At 43.1% G+C, this 19,059-nt stretch overlaps 1 protein-coding gene across 1 annotated transcript in view; it reads left to right on the forward strand.

Moving 5' to 3' along the window:
* Window positions 1-19,059, forward strand: part of sox4a (SRY-box transcription factor 4a) — a 70,343-nt gene that overhangs the window by 12,147 nt on the left and 39,137 nt on the right. The window contains exons 2-3 of the mRNA XM_078792038.1: window positions 8,893-8,971; window positions 9,129-9,231. The gene's annotated coding sequence lies outside the window, so the exon portion shown is untranslated. The remainder of the gene's footprint in view (window positions 1-8,892; window positions 8,972-9,128; window positions 9,232-19,059) is intronic.

A 19,059-nucleotide genomic window follows, 5' to 3' on the forward strand; every position in this document is an offset into this window, starting at 1 on the left:
CTCGCTCTCTTTCTGTCTGTGAGCCAATGCTGCACATGTCAGCACATCATCTAAGTTGTCGACACTCACTGGTGGGAACGACGTGAAAGTGAAAGAAGGGATCAATAGTAAAGATCCTCAGTGTCTGGATCGCTCCCCACCACCATCAAGCCATTACGAGAGACGGCCTTAATAACGATCCTAATAACAGGAGAGCAGATTAATAAAGCATACTGTAAATGATTACCTCCACCATTAATCCATCCGATGGCTATTTAAAGCAGCGCGCATTAACTATTTGGACGTGAGGTTTCACGTGTTAATGGCCAGCGTGAATGCACTGGAAGTACATTAGAGCTACATATGGTGTGATTAATGCCATTCACAGGAATAGCAACAAATTACACAGAACGCGGCTGTTCACCTGGAAGCAAAAGAAAAGCTGTATAAATGAAATATTTGCTCGCAAATCTGCTCAATTCCCTCGCAGAGGATTTTACATGAAGCCCGCTTTCTCATTAGCTGTGTTTTGACCAGATTGCAACGTGTCCATCTATTTCATTTGGGAAATCTATCGGTATACGGTGCACAGGCTCCTTGTGGCGGTGCTGGAGGCTCTGCCTGTTAGAGTGTGGATGATGACAGAGCTGATTCAGACTTAATAAATAATAGACTGATACCGGAGTGATGAATATTGCATTTTCATTCCTGCTGCTTGCCTCGCCCGCCCGCCTAACCACCCGCCCGCCCGTTCGTCTGTCTGTCTGTAGATTTTCATTTTTATTTTTATGACCATTGAAAATGTCCACCTGTGCAACCGAGAACTGACTGACTGTGATGGTGTTAACGGCCGGGATACATAAACAAAACAAAATCAAAACAGCCATTTTTTGAGTGATTTTGGACGTTTCCAGGCCTTGTTTGTGAAGTAACTCCTCTTGGGGAATTTACCCGATCGCCACCAAAACAGAACAAGGTATACCAGACACATGGGTGAATGTGAATTGTGAAGTATTTGAGTGGTTGTGGCATGGCGCCAAAGTCTGATGTCTCGATGACAATACGATGCTAATAGCAGCACCACATGACCAGATATCTTTTTAACCAAACCATCCATTTTCCATGCTGTTTATCCTTACTAGGGTCGCAGCTATATTGGGGCCTATCCCAGCTGTCTTCGGGTGAGAGGCGGGGTACACCCTGGACTGGTCGGCAGCCAATCACAGGGCACATATAGACAAACAACCATTCACACTCAATTTTATACCTATGGACAATTTGGAGTCGCCAACTAACCTAGCATGTTTTTGGAATGTAGGAGTACCCGGAGAAAACCCACGCATACTGACGGTGTGGCTGACATGCTAACCACTCAACCACTATGCGGCCCGAACCAAACCTTCATTCATTCATTCATTTTCTACCGCTTTTTCCTCACGAGGGTTGCGGGGGAGCTGGAGCCTATCCCAGCTGTCTTCCGGCGAGAGTTGGGGTACACCCTGGACTGGTTGCCAGCCAATCACAGGGCACATATAGACAAACAACCATTCACACTCACATTCATACCTATGGACAATTTGGAGTCGCCAATTAACCTAGCATGTTTTTGGAATGTGGGAGGAAACCGGAGTACCCGGAGAAAACCCACGCATGCTGACTGTGTGGCTGACATGGTAACCACTCAACCACTACCCAGCCCTAACCAAACCTTCATTCATTCATTCATTTTCTACCGCTTTTTCCTCACGAGGGTCGCAGGGGTGCTGAGCCTATCCCAGCTGTCTTCGGCCACGTGGACTGGTGGCCAGCCAATAACAGGGCACATATAGACAAACAACCATTCACACTCACATTCATACCTATGGACAATTTGGAGTGGCCAATTAACCTAGCATGTTTTTGGAATGTTGGAGGAAACCGGAGTACCCGGAGAAAACCCACGCATGCACGGGGAGAACATGCAAACTCCACACAGAGATGGCCGAGGGTGGAAATGAACCCTGGTCTCCTAGCTGTGAGGTCTGCACGCTAACCACCGCCGTGCCGCCCCCGAACCAAACCTGATTCTATGAAATAAACAACGGCTGTATCTCATTTCATGGCTCCATCGCTTCAAAGATCAAGGATTAGGGCTCAGGTTGCATCAAATGTAATAAAGCAAAGGTACAAAGATGGATCGATAAACTAAGGGTGGCACTCGCAATACATTTCCTTGACTGTACTTTAAGGACTGGGCAGTTGTGTACAGTGGCCACAATGGATAACAGCAATGCCTTCTGCAAAAAAAAAAGTGTGAAGAGAAAACAGACGGTCGGAATGATTCAGAATTTATCACGAAACAAGACATACTGTTGCTGTAACTTTGTCAATAACAGATATTTGTTCCTTCTGTAGCGCTGTAACTGTAGATGTTCCACCTGTGTGGAAGCAATTTGTGTCACAAGTGAGGAAAAAAAAAAGAGAATAAATTATCACCTTCAACGGATTATAACCGAGGAAGGTGTTTTTGCGTGAGTGGCACTATGTTCAGAGTGAACATGTGTGGACTTGCACTTCCGTGTCACTCCCTGGCTTGCTGTTAGCTTTGTGAGCTCTGTTTATGGCTGTTTTCATTAGCTATTTTTTATAGGAGTATTTTCCATGATAACAGGTGATGGAGCCAGCATGTGTCAACACTGCAGCAGCAGCCGGCTGGAGGAAAGAAAGTAGGGATATTAATCAGCCAATCAGGAAGCAGATTAGGCGGGTGCCTGAGAGGTGGAGGAAAACATTCTTTTTTTTTTTTGTCTAGCAACCCGGCAGCCAATCACAAATCCATACAGGAACCAAAACAACTACGTTCACCAATGACCCTGTCTGGGGATTGTTTGTGAGTGGGTGTGGAAGGAGGGAGGGAAGTAAGACCAGGCAAAAAAAAAAAAAAAACACCAGCTTGAGGGATTTTTGGCAGCTGTGTGTGTGTTTCTCACAAAATGAGCAGACGGCTTATTTTAATTTGACATGGTGTGCAATTTTTCGGGTGTGCCCCCTCTCTGTGTTAGGGCCTGTGTGTGGACAAACGGTCTTTACTTGAGTGTGCATCTTTTGTCTGTGTGTTAGTGTGAGTGACAGCTCTGACCTTTTCAATATGCCTGTTAAACCTGAGCTCTTGTCCCAGTGCAGACGTGCTTGTGTCAACTCCAGCAATACTACATGAAGGTCAAACTCTGTCTCAAACGCGCACGCACACACACACACACACACACACACACACAGTGTTGCCTGTCATGTTATTTCCCTCTCCTATATAAAGAATGCTCTCTCTGCCCCCACTAGTGTGTCCAGGCAATTACCACATCATACTGATGTATCTACTCTCTTCCCTACTAGGCAATAATTGTGGATTTAGTCACCTTATTTATTTATTTTTTCTTTTTGTAGTAGTTGTTGCCGTGGTCACCACCAAGTGTGCTGCCATAGGTTGGAGCCATGACTGATAGTAGCCGTGATTGGTGGGATTATTCTGTGTTCTATTGTCCGAATATGATCATTTCTTAATATTAAGAAACAAATATTAATCCATGACAGATAGTAGTCCCCTACAAATGTTCCGTTTTGGTACATACTGTAGCTGTGGCCTGTTTGGAATTACAAGTAATCTACAGTGCATCTATTTAAAACTATTTACAACCTTCTAAATACATTTTTCAACATTATTAGAGCTCTCTCAACATGAAATAGCACCCCTATAATAACCTTTACGCTTCTACAACCCTATACAGTAACAGAATAAGAGAAAATAAGACATATTTAAGGCTGATGCTTGTATGTGTGTAGCCAAAATGCCGAACATGATCATTTCTTAATATTAAGAAACAAATATTAATCCACGACAGAAAGTAGTCCCCTACAAATGTTCCGTTTTGGTACATACGCTAGCTGTGGCCTGTTTGTGATTACAAGTAATCTACAGTGCATCTATGTAAAACTATTTACGACCTTCTAAATATATTTTTCAACATTATTAAAGCTCTCTTGACATGAAATAGCACCTCTATAGTAATTTTTACGCTTCTACAACCGTATACAGTAACAGAATAAGAGAAAATAAGACATATTTAAGGCTGATGCTTGTATGTGTGTAGCCAAAAGTCCCCGATCAGTGGTTGTCAACTATGGAACCCACCATCATCCCTCAACGATATGCGGTGACCCAAACCTGAAATGTTTCAACTCAAACTTCTTAAATGCTTGCTATTTAGAGGGGACTGTTTGCAACAGAACATGTGCTGCAAAAAAAGCCCTATAATTGTTGTAAAGAAGAACACGTGTCAAATAAAAGAGGGAAAAACTGTGTATCATCACAGGTAATATAAAATATAAATAGCTGTGCTGCTCTCTGAACCTGGCTCTGTGCAGCACTGATGGAGAAATTATGAAATGTGTGAGAAGCCGCGTGTGTGTGCGCCTGTGCGAACGTGCCTGTGAATGTACATGTGCCCATCAAGCACTTTAAACGGAGTGTGTGTGTGTGTGTGTCTCAGAACGAGTGTGTGTGAATATGCTCGTGATTACGCGCACTTGTTTACATCCATTTCTGCCAATAGGCGCCCATGCCGCTGTGTATCATTGTGTGTACGTGTGTAAGCCCTCTCCCCGGTGCGCTCATCACACGGGGTAGATGCTTACAGTCCATTTGTCTGCGAGCACACTGACCATTAGCTGGCCACCATACATAATGTATAGCGGTGACCTTTTTGCACGCTGCACCCTAAGGCCTATAAGCCATTGTTTGGTGCTGTATCGATTTTTTTTACCCCCCCCCTTTCCCACTTCATAGATGGAGACGGTGATTTGAGGGGAGCGACTGAGTGCAGCTGCTGAAAAGAGGGGGGAGTGCCGAAGCAATGGAGTGGAAAGAATTGAAAAGGCTCAGCAGGGAGACGGCGCATACCTGCAACCCCGCTATACTCACCCCTTCTTTCAGTGGCGGGCGACCGTCCAGCTTTCTTAGGAACCGCAGGTTATGTTCAATGGTGTTGAATGTTGCGGGCCATATAAATGCCACCTATGCACAGCCCATTAGACAGAGTGGCGCGAGGGCTGCATGATAAACAATGTGAAAGCTTCTCAACATTCATCAGACTGAAGTAGACAACAGAAAGTGTCTGCTCCTCTTCCCTATAATCTTCCTGAACATTCCTTACATCCCTTCTTCTCCGCCGCTGACAACTAAAGTGGCGATACGACAAGGGGGGAAAATAGCTTCGGAAAAGTGGCCTGGTGTCCAACGGTGATGGTAGTTAAGAAGCTGTTGGCAGGTGGATAGATTTTTAAAGTCGCCCAGGAAGTTGAAGGAGGACATGCGATACTTAAAATACCTCATGTATTTGTCATTATCATTATTATCTGATAGAATTATCATCCAGTTTAAAAGTGTTGTCCTGTTTGTGCAATGTTTTGTGTGTCTGTAGCTTTAAAGATAATCAGCTATGAGCTATGTTTTCACAAACAGTAATCCATCGTTTATCGTGGTTAATTGGTTCCAGACCCAACCAAAATAGGTGAATTTCCATCAGGTACGATTCCTGATTTATAAATGGAATATTTTTGTAGTTGGAGCATATGAAAACCCCAATATTCTAAATATGTTTTTTTAAACAATATTAGAGCCCTCTAGACATGCAATAACACCCCTATAGTCACTTTTACACGCATATTACCCAATATGATAAACAAAATAAAAGAAATTTAAGGTGCAAATATGTTCTGGTGCTGGGGGAAATGAGTGGGGGGCGGACAGGAAGTGAGGTTTGAGGTTCAGATTTGAGTTTTAGTTCATTGTGGGTTACGTGCACAACAATAGCTCATTTTAAAAAATCATTCAAACCTTCAAAAAAGCCTCCTATTCCGGTAATTTAGTACATTACGGTAACATTACCGACACCTAGTGGCCAATGTAGAATACTGCAGTTGCTCCACGATATAATTAAAGGTGTGATGGGGGACCTTTAAAAGTAATAGTACGTAAAGTACATAGTTTGATCTGATAACTGATACTAATATTGTGTTATTTATTTTTCATATTGTATCGGTATCGGCATGGGCGATCACTCCAATATTGATTCTTGGAAGAATTTGTGTTAAATTGAACTGTGGCCTCCTGTTGAAAGTGGCGTGCATATTTGCAGACCGTCTGTGTTGTTCTTCATCATTCTGGTCTGTAATATTTTTGATGACTCCTTTTGTCTCCCGCTGGTTTGTCCCCATTCATCTTGTGTCTCTTTTAAAAAGATGGACAATGATGGGTGCAGGGAGGGAGGGAGGCGGGGAGAGGGAGAGAGAGAGTGGCTCCGCTTCGCTTCGAAAAGCTTCGCAGCAGGTCTTCGTTCCATTTATCAACGTCAGGATTTCAATCACACTGCCACATCTTTGATAAAAAAAGAAAATAAAAAAGAAAACCCACTGAACAAAACAGAATGAACTTAACGCAAATGCAAAAACCTTCACTTTTAACGTTACTTGCACCTTTGCACCTATTTATCAGAACTTCCAGTGTTTTATATGAATATGGCCCATAATGGAATAATAATGAGAAAACCTTTTACACGGCGTCTCTCAGCGGCCTTGAGGTTTCACTCTTTGTGTAAAATGTCGAAAGTATGTCTCAATTTCACACCGTTTCTCATTCCCATCTCCTCCTCCCCCCTCACCCCCCTGCCACATTTGGTGTTCTTTGGCGTGTCATCACGGCGGGCTTGAACCAAGGTTGCAGCAGCAAAAGACCTCAGTGTGACATCTATTCAGCCGCTCTGATACAAGTTTTATGCGTGACATTCTTCATCTCTCTAAAAGGTGGCAGACACAAAAGAATCTGAAGGTTTCCACTGACCTTCCTTGATGCAAACAGTAATCGGGTGTGTTTTTCACGCGTGTGTGTGTATATCCCGGATGACAGATAAGTCACACTCAGAGGTATTTTTTAAAAACATGTTTTCCATACTCACCAAAAATCCATCCACATGAAAACACACATATACCTTGCAATGTGTATATCCTTATCTGTACACACTTGCCAGTACTTACCAGTACTTACCAGTACTACCAGATACACAATCTGTTCTGCACCTATGCAAAACCCGCCTAAACACATCAGACAATCCAATTTGTCCTCCACATGTGCAAACTACGTCCATCAGTCCAAACTGTTTTATAGCAGTTACCGACTGCGAGTGAAGGAAGTGACGTAGGCCTTACATCTGTGCCGAACGGATTGTGTTTCTAGTACAAATCGGGTAGTGACATAGACGCTGATAATCAAATTAGCATTCAATTCTTCACTGAAATGTAAACAATGTAAGCCGCACCCACAAAATTTGTCAGCATCACATAATTCCTTCATCACACACTTTGTCAGCCTCTCTCTCTGTCACTTAGGTTGTCGCTCTTGATGCCATCTTTGTCTCGAGGCAAATTAGCTTGATCAAACATATGATATGTCACTTCACTTCACTCGCCGACATTACTACCTCCTGAAGCTACACTCGAAGCATCATGTGGAATGTAGTTTTTAGCCATAAATTAGCAGCATTAGCTGCAGGGTTTACATTCATTCATTCATTCATTTTCTACCGCTTTTTCCTCACGAGGGTTGCGGGGGGTGCTGGAGCCTATCCCAGCTGTCTTTGGGTGAGAGGCGGGGTTCCAGGGTTTACATTTAAATAAAAATAAATATAAAGTAATACACAAAAACAATTAAATATATAACAAAATATAATCAAATTTACAGGGAAAAAAACATGCATAAATAACATAAATAACACACAGGGATGTTCTGTTTAATCCTTTTTGGGAGGGAATATGTTTTATTAAATTAAGTTGCATCCTCACCAAGAGAGATAACTCAGTGTTGCTATGGCAACTGTACTAGCTACTATACTGTACAAGCCCTATATGACATTTCTTCCAGCTGAAAGTTGAGATTCATTCAACTTTGCATCCCTATTTACATTTTGTAATGTGTACTCCTTACGGTATTTGGTTGACATTTGCGTTTTTTTTGTCTTTGTTGTGTGTCCTACAACTGAATCCAAGTGAATGTGATGTCCTTGAATAGAAATGTCTTTGCATGCATGCATGCGTGTTGTCATTTCTGAGTCCCTTCCTCATTTCGGCCTCCATATGGCTTATGCAGATAGCGTTCTTTGGGTCGTGTCTTGGCTCGGCTTTAATTAGTGGATTTGCTGCTAATAGATGGAGCTAATTAAGAGGGATTGGAGCGCCTGCACACTTCCTACTGTTTTTCTTGTATCTGTGTGTATGTGTGCACAAAGACTACATGTGTGAGCTAACATGGTTGTGTCTGGTCTGTGGCTGACGATGGATGCTGTCACCTTGGTAACCGTGTAAAATAGATTCCGGGTGTGGAATCAGCTCGAGCCAATTAGACATAGACATGCTACGAAAATGGCAGGACAGACGTAGGTATGCACTTTTTTTTGGCTTTGTCTCACCCCCCCACCCCAACCCCCTCGTAGGCACACACACACACATGCACACACACATGCAGACACACGTGCAGACAGTGCCTCGGGCAGAGTAGATATGACGGTCATAATCACATCATCTCCGCCCAATAACAATAACTCTGCTCAGGGATGCAAATAATCTGTACGTCCACATGTCTTATTATTGCAATCAATAATAAGAAAGCACTCTAACACACACACACACACACTAAAACAACACTCATGTCGCCCTAATGAGAAAGTATAGCCTATCACTCTACGATGTGAATTGTGGTGCTTCTGTACCGATGTTTCCTCTGAGCTGCTCGCCTGCATAAATGATGAACACTGTCCAGCCAATGATAATATTTATTTTTACTTTAATTCATTAATTGCACCTTACGTAGTATATGCCACTGTTTTTCAGGTTCGGGCAGAGGAAGTAAGAGAGCTGCAGGCTGCTGGCTTACAAACGGGCAGTACCGCATCCACACACCAAGCCAAAGGTAGGTAAGTGTGGAGTGAATGTCATGTGTAGCTTAACCAAATATAAACATGGCAGACAAGTAGCTACTGGCTGTCCTGGAAGTCATTTCATGGCATCACAGTCTAATTTGCATATCAAATGCTTTAGGGAAATTAATTTGCACTTTCAATGTGTAGGGCCTCCACATCATGCTCTCAGTAGGCCACGGAAGCTGACTGTACACTGCTGGCTTAGGACTTCCTTTGAGCGGGGTGGACCTGTCAACAGCACCCGCTGCTGGTCAGTGAGTACACAAAATGCGTGCTTTCACTTTTAAGTCCCCAAATACAAGGACACTCCCCAATGACAGCAGAAAAAGATGCTAGTCGCTTTTGCGATGTTTTGACGCCAAGTTGGCAACACTGATAATAATAGTGCTTGTATTTTGATGGTTGTATTTACGCGACACAGGAAGTTTGAAGCCCAATTTTCCTCATTTGTTTGTTGTTGTATTTTTGCATTTGAGGTCCAAGGAATGCTGAGGTCCTTTGTATGTTTGCTCAGACACTTGAAAAATTAGAGGCAACATTGTTCTGAACCGTTCTTTAAATAAATGGAGCAAAGGGCTGAAAACTAATTTACTTTAAAAAAAAGAAGTCTGACTTTTCCTCCCTGGCTGTCAAGTCGTCTTTGCCATGTGATTGCGAAACACAACAAGAAGAATTAACACATGCTTGTTTGGATTTAGTGGGCCCCAGAAAGCAAAGCGGGTGACCCAAAAGCATTGGCGTCTCCCTTGATGAAATGAACACAATATTACTGCTGACTTTGTGATAACACCGTGCTACTTATGTCACACTCTCACATTGTGGAGGCTTGGGCGGGGCTGATACACTCGCAGAAGTGACTGTGGGTCACTTTGTGTATCCGCTGTAAAGTGTTGATAAGTAAGTGTGTGTGCATGATTGCTGATTTGCAGCGTTGTGTCTGTTGTTAATGAAATCCTTTGTGCTGCTCTGATTGGCTCATCAATCAAACGGCAGCTCGCATATTACCCATAACCCCTTTCTGCTCTCTCCAGGTGGCGGATTACTGTGCGACATGTGCACACACACACATGTACACACAAAAAAAAGGAGCAACACACAAGCCCATATTCAAGAAGCTCACATATCTTTGCTTTTACACAAACAGCAACTATACAAACGCCCCGTGGCTCCCCTAAAAGCTTTGACATCAGGGTTTTTTTTTTCCCTCAATGTCGCTGTCATCTCGATATCCATCTACAATGAGACAGTGAATGCATCATCTGCATTAATTTCTGCTTGATTCAAAGTGTCATGGTTAAAGAGGCCAAAAGGAGGGGCAAAGGGGGGAGGTTTTATGTATGTGTGTGTGTGTGTGTGCAGAGACAGAGGTAGCTAGACAGGGGAAATGTAAGAGAGGGGGGCTTGGGGTGTGCTAGTCCTAGGGGGTAACCCTCAGTGGGGTTGGCCCAGAGGCTGACGAGAAACACACACACACGCATACACATTTCCCCTAAGATTAGAACAGACACACAATCACATCCTCACATATGCACGCTCATGCAGAACAGTCGACCCAATGCTCGACGCAGACATAATGAGCTAAAAGTCCTGAACAACACTTCTGAAATCCAGTGAGGCTAAAACAAAGCCTGAGCGATGACAAAGTCACAGCAGCAAAATCACACAACAAATAAACTATTGAAACACACAACTGACTCCAATTTGGGAAAATGAGACCTACGTTTAATAGCCTCCGATGTACAAAACAAATTAGTGCAAGTCAATTAGTACCGGTTTATCGGCATATATATTATTCTGTTTTTTAACCAGTTTGGAGTCTCAGAGGTCCCACAAACAGGCTAGCCTTGATGCCGGAATTGAGACAGTTTAAAGTGCTTTTAGTCAACCCTATAGGGAACATGCCGTTTGGAGCGTCTGTGGCTGTAATGCTTGTCCATGCCCAGGGCGGTTGGGCACTTTTTTCCACTTTTTTTTTCAACATAACATAGAATATATTGCGGCTGTAACCCACACCGAGCTTAAACCCACGATGTCACTTCCTGTCCCTCCACACCAGTGGTGGGCAAACTTTTTGACTCACGGGCCGCATTGCTTTAACATAATTGATGGGGGGCTATATGTGCTTGTGTCGCTGTTTTCAGCAGCACTTAGTAAACAGAAGACCACATCAAATAACGAAATTGATAAAACAGCTACTTAAACCATCAAAAGGTTGGTTCAAGCCATGATGCTAGGTTCTATGTTAAGTTTAAATTAAATATGGAAAAGAACGGGCGGGCGGCACGGTGGATGAGTGGTTAGCGTGCAGACCTCACAGCTAGGAGACCAGGGTTCAATTCCACCCTCGGCCATCTCTGTGTGGAGTTTGCATGTTCTCCCCGTGCATGCGTGGGTTTTCTCCGGGTACTCCGGTTTCCTCCCACATTCCAAAAACATGCTAGGTTAATTGGCGACTCCAAATTGTCCATAGGTATGAATGTGAGTGTGAATGGTTGTTTGTCTATATGTGCCCTGTGATTGGCTGGCGACCAGTCCAGGGTGTACCCCGCCTCTCGCCCGAAGACAGCTGGGATAGGCTCCAGCATCCCCGCGGCCCTCGTGAGGAAAAAGCGGCAGAAAATGAATGAATGAATGAATGAAAGAACGGGCGAGCCACATTCAAACACTTGGCGGGCCTGATGTGGCCCCCGGGCTGTAGTTTGCCCACCCCTGCTCCACACATTCAAAAAATATGTATTGCAAAACACTCTTAAGGAGCGATTGCCGGACTTCACTAATGTAACAATTACAACCATGCATTTTCCATTTCTTATATGACTCCAATATGAAATATACATCATATGCAAGATCCTTGTAAAGACCTCTGCAGGTTCAGAGGTTCATGTGTCGTATAACTGTTTTAACATCATGAAGTCAATTTTGCGTAATAAGGGACCTGTTAAACATGTACTACATTTTGGCTTCATTTTCTTCACGAGAAGCAGACAGGTGTTCTTCCCCGCCGCTTGTCGATCGTGTCCTCCCCTTTTGTCCAACCTCTTGTTGCGCATCTCCTGGCTCGTCGTCTGCACAGCCTGTCGTGCAGCTCTGGGACACTTTTATGACTCATCTGTCTGTCACATTGAGGCTGCTGGCACGCCAACAGAGAAGGCGAGAGGGAGGCACAGAGTCCTTGTTTAGCAGAGGAGATGGAAGCACTTTCCAAAAAATCAGACAATCTGTGCTGTCTGCACCTCCTCCTCCTCCTCCTCCCCTCAAGCAGCTTGCTTGATTACGTCCACTTGGCTGTACATAAACGAGGCTAGCTAAACTTTTTCTTATTTGCTGCCAGAGTAGTACATTACAGTGTCTTTAACAATAATTGCGACCCTAAGCAGTGTATTATTTTGAGGGGTGGGGATTGAACTTTCAACCCCAGTCTTGTAAGGAAGCAGCTGTACCATTACACCACAATATACTGCCAGGTGAGTGGGTGAATTTTGCAAAATCATCGAAAGTATTGTGACTCATTGGTACAAAAAGTGCTTGTGGCTGATTATGCACCCCATTTGGACGTGTGTGTGTATGTTTAAATGACCATAGGCTACTCTGTGTGAGGCTTTGCAACCCTCACGAAGCCAATTATGGTTGGACTGTGTGGCTCGCTGTGACATGCCAAAGCACACACTCCAGTATGTGTGTGTGTGTGTGTGTGTGTTGTAATGACAGAGTGACTGATGAATCTCTGCTCTGAGCGGGCAGATACCTTACTCCTAAGAAGCATTTCAACATGTACAAGCGTTCACCCAGAAATCTTTGGGCCCTGAATGTGTACACGTGTGCCAAAGTATTCATGGGAACAGTCTTTGCGTCTTTACACATCGACTAAAAAGCTGCGTGACAGTTTGTTGGACAAAAACAACAGGTTGGATCCGTTGTGAACGTCGATTTGTTGAAGATAAAGAAGGTATATTAAATCGAGAAAAAATGAGAACAGGCAGAAAATGTGTCAGTTCAGTGAGTCCAACTAATACATATCTTATGTAATACATAACAGGTGGTCAAGGAAGAATATTAGCAGCATGTGAAGTCTGTGTGCATTAATGTATTGATGTTCCTGACATGATGTTGTCAAATAAAGTGAATGTTTAATTCATCTGTCATTTTCCAAAAAACTATCTGATTACTCGGTCTTGTAGGGCTTTCTCTAAGCACAAAGATGGTCCACAAGTTTCCTACATAGTCTTATAATTGTGGTGTTATTGGGCTGAACCACTGCAAAATTCAATATCATTCAGGGTTGGACGTTCTAACATCATCCAAAAATGGTTGTAATTTAATTTAGGAAGTATTCACAAAGACGTAGCCTGTGGTGTTCCTCAAGGCGCCATTCTGAGTACATTTCAGTTCAGCAACTACATTTTTCTAGTGGCTCAGTGTGTGTTTCAACAGCCTAATCTCATAATAATACATATCAGACATCCATGGTTGGTTGCTCATGTTGGATTTCAGCAGGACATAAAGTTCCCACTCACTTATGTGACTCAATTTCTGTTCATGAAATGAAAGTCCTTATTGAACATTGTGTTGTAGCATTACTGGGAAACTATGCTGTGAGTGGTCAGTTTTTCAGTCACCGGTCATTCATTGGACTGTTGAAAAGTATGGCAACACCACTTAGACCTTGGAAAAATTGATATAAAAATTGAAAAATATGCAGTCAAAAATATTAAGAGAACAAAGTTGCAATCTAACAAGTCATCATTTTAGTGGAATAATGTCAATTTAGTAGCAATGAGTTGTAATTCATTCATTCATTTTCTACCGCTTATCCTCACCAGGATCGCAGGGGGTGCTGGAGCCTATCCCAGCTGTCTTCGGACGAGCTGTCACCCTGGACTGGTCGCCAGCCAATCACAGGGCACATATAGACAAACAACCATTCACACTCACATTCATACCTATGGACAATTTGGAGTCGCCAATTAACCTAGCATGTTTTTGGAATGTGGGAGGAAACCGGAGTACCCGGAGAAAAACCACGCATGCACGGGGAGAACATGCAAACTCCACACAGAGATGGCCGAGGGTGGAATTGAACCCTGGTCTACGAGTTCAAATATTAAATTTAAAAAAGTGTTATTTTTTAATAACGGTGGAAAAAATTTGGACACCCTGACTTGAACATTGACCGTTTTTAAGGCCAAGCATTGAATCAAAGTAATTTATTTTAATGGAGTGACATAATTTACTGTTGGACTACCTATTAATATTCAGATATGAATCAACCCTGTGTTACTCATTCCATCCCAGTAATTTGCATTTTCCTCCACTACTAAAAATACCTCAAAAGCACCCAAAGCACGTATGTCATCAAGTGTTGTGTTGCACGGCAAACCTGTTTACTACCGAAGAGCGGCATGCGCCAACTCAGGAGCTCCCCAGACTTGACATTACTTTCCTTTCTTCTGCCTTTCTTTCATTCTCTGTCATTCTGCCTCCGAGGCAGAGCAAGGCGATGAGGCTTCCCGGCAAAAGCAATGATCAAAAGTGGCACGCCGATGCCTACAGGTTCCCTGCTGACATGAGACGAGATTGTGTGTGGAAGGTGGAAAGTTCGCAGAGCTTGGTTGAAGGGGTTCAGGGAGGAGGTGAGAGAATGAGACACACAACCATCACTTGTCAAGTCTGAGCTGAGACAGGATACCTCAAGATTGCGAGTGATGTAAATAGGGATGCAGAGTGGCAGCAGGGAGAGGATGGAAGGTTTCAGGCATGAAAGGCAGGCAGAGTGAAAAGAGGCGGAAAAGAGTGAGGAAAAGGGAGAAAGTTGGAGAAAGGAGAGCACAGCATGGGAGCCAGGGGATCGTCTTGAGTTGAAAAGCCATCACGGGTGAATAATTGAAGACAAGCTTGGCTCCTGACACACACACACACACACGCACATACACACACAGACATACAGTAAAGTCAAAGGCAGTGTGTGAGTGGTGTGTATATACGTGTGCAAGGCTGGGTGAGACTGAAGTGGAAAATCCTGTCGTAATGAGGAATGAATATGTTATTCTTCAGCACCCTCTGTGACTTCTGGATCTGAACAGAACAGAGCAGAACAGAGCGTTAACCCAAAAACGCAGCTGTGAGTCCCGGTTTCTCTGATGTATGGCGGAATATGCGGGATAGTGATGGCTATGTTTTTTTTTTTTTGGTCATGGTTTAATGTTTGATAATTTGCAAAATTATGTTAAACGTGAGCTGTAATTTTATGTTTTTGGTTAACCTGTAATTCTCTTATCCCATGTGATTGACACTGACGGATTGACTGCAGTATTTACTTCCTGACACCTTGGCACGCTTTTCCTTGGCCACACAACGATTGGACACAATATTTTTCATTTCATCATTTCATTTCATTCTACCGCTTTTCCTCACGAGGGTCGCGGGGGTGCTGGAGTCTATCCCAGCTATCTTCGGGCGAGAGGCGGGGTACACCCTGGGCTGGTGGCCAGCCAATCACAGGGCACATATAGACAAACAACCATTCACACTCACATTCATACCTATGGACAATTTGGAGATTTGCTAATTAACCTAGCATGTTTTCGGAATGTGGGAGGAAACCGGAGTACCTGGAAAAAACATGCAAACTCCACACAGAGATGGCCGAGGGTGGAATTGAACCCTCATCTCCTAGCTGTGAGGTCTGTGCGCTAACCACCGTGCCACCCCTTGGACACAATATGAAAAAAAAATAATTAACAACAGAAAATGGGGGGGGGGGGAGCTAACACAGGATATGTGCCTTTCAAATGTTATTTTTAACAGTGAAAATAAGATTAAATTGTGTTTGGTGACATCAACAATTGAATACTACTGCTCTAAGGCTTCAACAGACATGCTCAACCCCAGCCAAATTCCATGTAAATCTGTGTTTCATCATTTAAATGTAGGTTTAATATGTTTAAGTGACTGTTTTCTCAATTGTGGTGCTCCTCAAGGCGCCATTTCAGGTACACTTTAATTCGGTGGTGGCCAATTCTACAAACATAAAAGCCAAAACAAACCCCAGCACCATTGGAAACAAAAGGAACTCTGTTGTCATCCTTGGCAAGTGAGCTAAAATGCCACCCCTGCTTTAGTCAGGCAATTACATTCTTCCCCGTAATTAAAAACCATATCAACAGTATACAATTTGTTTTTGTGACTGCTTTCTCAAGGGTGGACAAAAAGACAACATGTGGTGTTCCTCAAGGCGCCATTTCCAGTACACTTTAACTCAGGGGTGGCCAACTTGACTAGCATAAAAAGCCCACATCATCGCAAGGCGCCACACAACAACCTGGGAGATTGTTGTTATCCTTGGAAATGCCCACCCAATTTGTGTGGCAGCCATTAATCTTTTTTTGGGTTGTGTAATTTGGTGCTGATTCATGTTATTAAGGGCAATGTTAGTTATAGGATTTACCCTATAGCTATTGTTTGGCTTCTGTGCAAATGCTTAAAATGCTTTGTGCACCAATGTGACATGATTTCTTGCTCACACAGCATGTATAATGCATGTCCCAAATTATGTTACATGTTTGTCTGCTGTGCTTTGTGTGTGCGTGCGTCTGTGTTGGTTTTTTTTGCTCCCTCCCGCCTTTCCATCTAACCGAAGAGTGAGCGGACATTCTAATGTGCAGGGCTGGCACTTGAATGCTTTATTTGATCGCATATAAGACCAATTTGAGCCAGATTTATGACTTGTGTAGTCGCGTTGTTCCAGTGATTTCCCAGACAGGACACAATTTACAGCTGTTGCGTGTGATACCTGCTCACATTCCAAATCTGAGAGCCGAGGCACTGCGGGAGTGCCAAGGGAGTTGTAAGGACAGCCTTATATTTCTAGAAGCCCACCTCTTATTCAGCCCTTTATACATTCTGCTATTGAAAAAAAAGAAGGGAAAAAAAAGCCTCAGGCAACTTTTATTGCACCTTCCTTCAATTACGCCATCGTCATAAAACAACACACATTTAATCACAGCCTCTGCTCACATGATGAAGTAGTTCATCATAAAGAAATGCCAGCTTTTTGCCAGGACAATGGATTCCACTGCATACTGATATTAGATCTCGATAAAATATGACATAGGCGTCACTGATGGCCATTATTTTTTCGTAAAAAAAAGATGTCACTGTTCATAACTTATCCAACTCTAAAAGAAAAGAAGCCCCCATGCTCCCCTGAGAGAGTGCAGTATTCCCGGGGTGTCGTGACAAAGGATGGTGGCTTCCACATACACTCCCACCACAGGGGGCTTTATGTGCCTTAAGGAAAACCCTGACAATCCATGTTGGGAATACAGAGTATTAGAGAAATCCCTACAGTGGCGAGACTCCAGGCAAAGAAGCAAAGTCTGTTGTAAGTGCAGTAGGGAATCACACAGACCAGTTTTCCCACTGGGAAGAGAGATACACGTATGTCACCAGCACGCCTTTGACACCACTGTGACTTGACATAGAGGCTAAAAGATATCAGCCAACACACATTAGTAACATGTCTGTGGGGTTACCTGTGCTCTCACCTTTGTGTTATCGTTGATGTTCATCCATCACACATTTTCAGATACAAACTGAGTAGTTCTAAAGGTGGTATTATGGTACCAAAATAATGGTATGGCAAAATAATACTGTGCAACAATCAGCACATTACATTACATTCTCTACATAACACATTCTCAGAATCTTTGATTAAAAAAAAAGCTTTGATAATCCCTGTAATTGCAGCCACACTGTGTCAGGGTGACTGTAGGGGTGTTGTATCATATCTATAGGGCTCTAATAATTTAAAAAACTATTTATTTTATATACAAATAAAATAAATCCTATTTCGCGGAAATTCATATATTAGGTTCGATTCTGGAAGCCATTCACCACAATAAACCAGGGATTACTGTAGTTTGTAGTAAACACTATCCAGTATTAAGTATTAGCATAATGTTAGCGCTAACTTAACCCAAGAGGTGCCCTGGCAGTATTACTAGCAGGTAATGTTGGCTAGCCAGGATTGCCATGGCAACAGCTATTATCAGGCAGTTTCTTTTTGTGAATATTTCTGATACTGATACTTTATAAGAATTTTTAAAGTCTCAACTGTGTATTTTCGCCTTCTGTCGTCAGATGATCTCATTCAGCTTCATATAACCTAGATATTAAAACCCAAAATAGCCAAATTCTAACAGAATTACCAAAAATTCTGGAGTTCTGGAGCTAACTATAATACACAAAATATACTGGAAACAGGAGGCAAAACATTTTACTTTCGAAAGACAGCAAAAGGAAAAGGCTTGGAGCGCACCCAGCAACAGTGGATTGGATTGAGAGAAAGAGGAGATTTTCAGCAGGGAATTGGAACAAAACAGAGAGATAGAGTGTGTCCAGAGGCAAGGAAAGAAGCGGTGCAGTAGTGCAGGTGGCAAGTAAGTGGGCAAGCGAGGCAGAGAGAGGATTGGAGGAGAGAGAGAGAGGGTGGGGGAGGGATGAGGGAGGGGGTGAAGGGGAGGATGAGATCCTATTGCATTCCTGTTGCATCAGTTCAGAGTAACAAGATTTCGAGATGCGGGCTTAGACATATTAATAGCTTTTGCACTGACGTCCACCCCCCCCCCCCCCCCACCCCCCAAACCTAACTCACACACGTACATTCTGCACAGCAACATGGCTTGCCACTCACGACAAAAAAAAGCAAGTGACCAACCCGCAAAGCCAGTGACCTTGAGCAGCAGCAAATTGAGGAAATAAACACAAGCAATACCAAACATTACAACACAGAACAATATCTCTGCTCAAACAAATTTAATTTAGATGTCTTCTACTTGGACCAGCCAGGACAGCATGGCTCCTTTGTTTGCTGGGAAGCATCATAAGAACGTGGGCTTATCATTCTCTCTGCAACAACGTGAAGCCGTGCTTATTTTTCACTGCCTGGACTAAAATCTGGTATTTTAATATCAGCCTTAGTGAATGAATTCCTTGTGTTCTAATAATATGGTTTGGGGCTGGATTTTAAAAATGTTAAAAATGAAATTTAGAAGTTAATATTTTTCTTACAAATGTGTTG

This window comes from Doryrhamphus excisus, linkage group LG7 (assembly GCF_037039965.1).
Source record: "Doryrhamphus excisus strain RoL-2023G ecotype Guam linkage group LG7, RoL_Dexc_Guam_v1.1, whole genome shotgun sequence".
NCBI lineage: Eukaryota > Metazoa > Chordata > Actinopteri > Syngnathiformes > Syngnathidae > Doryrhamphus > Doryrhamphus excisus.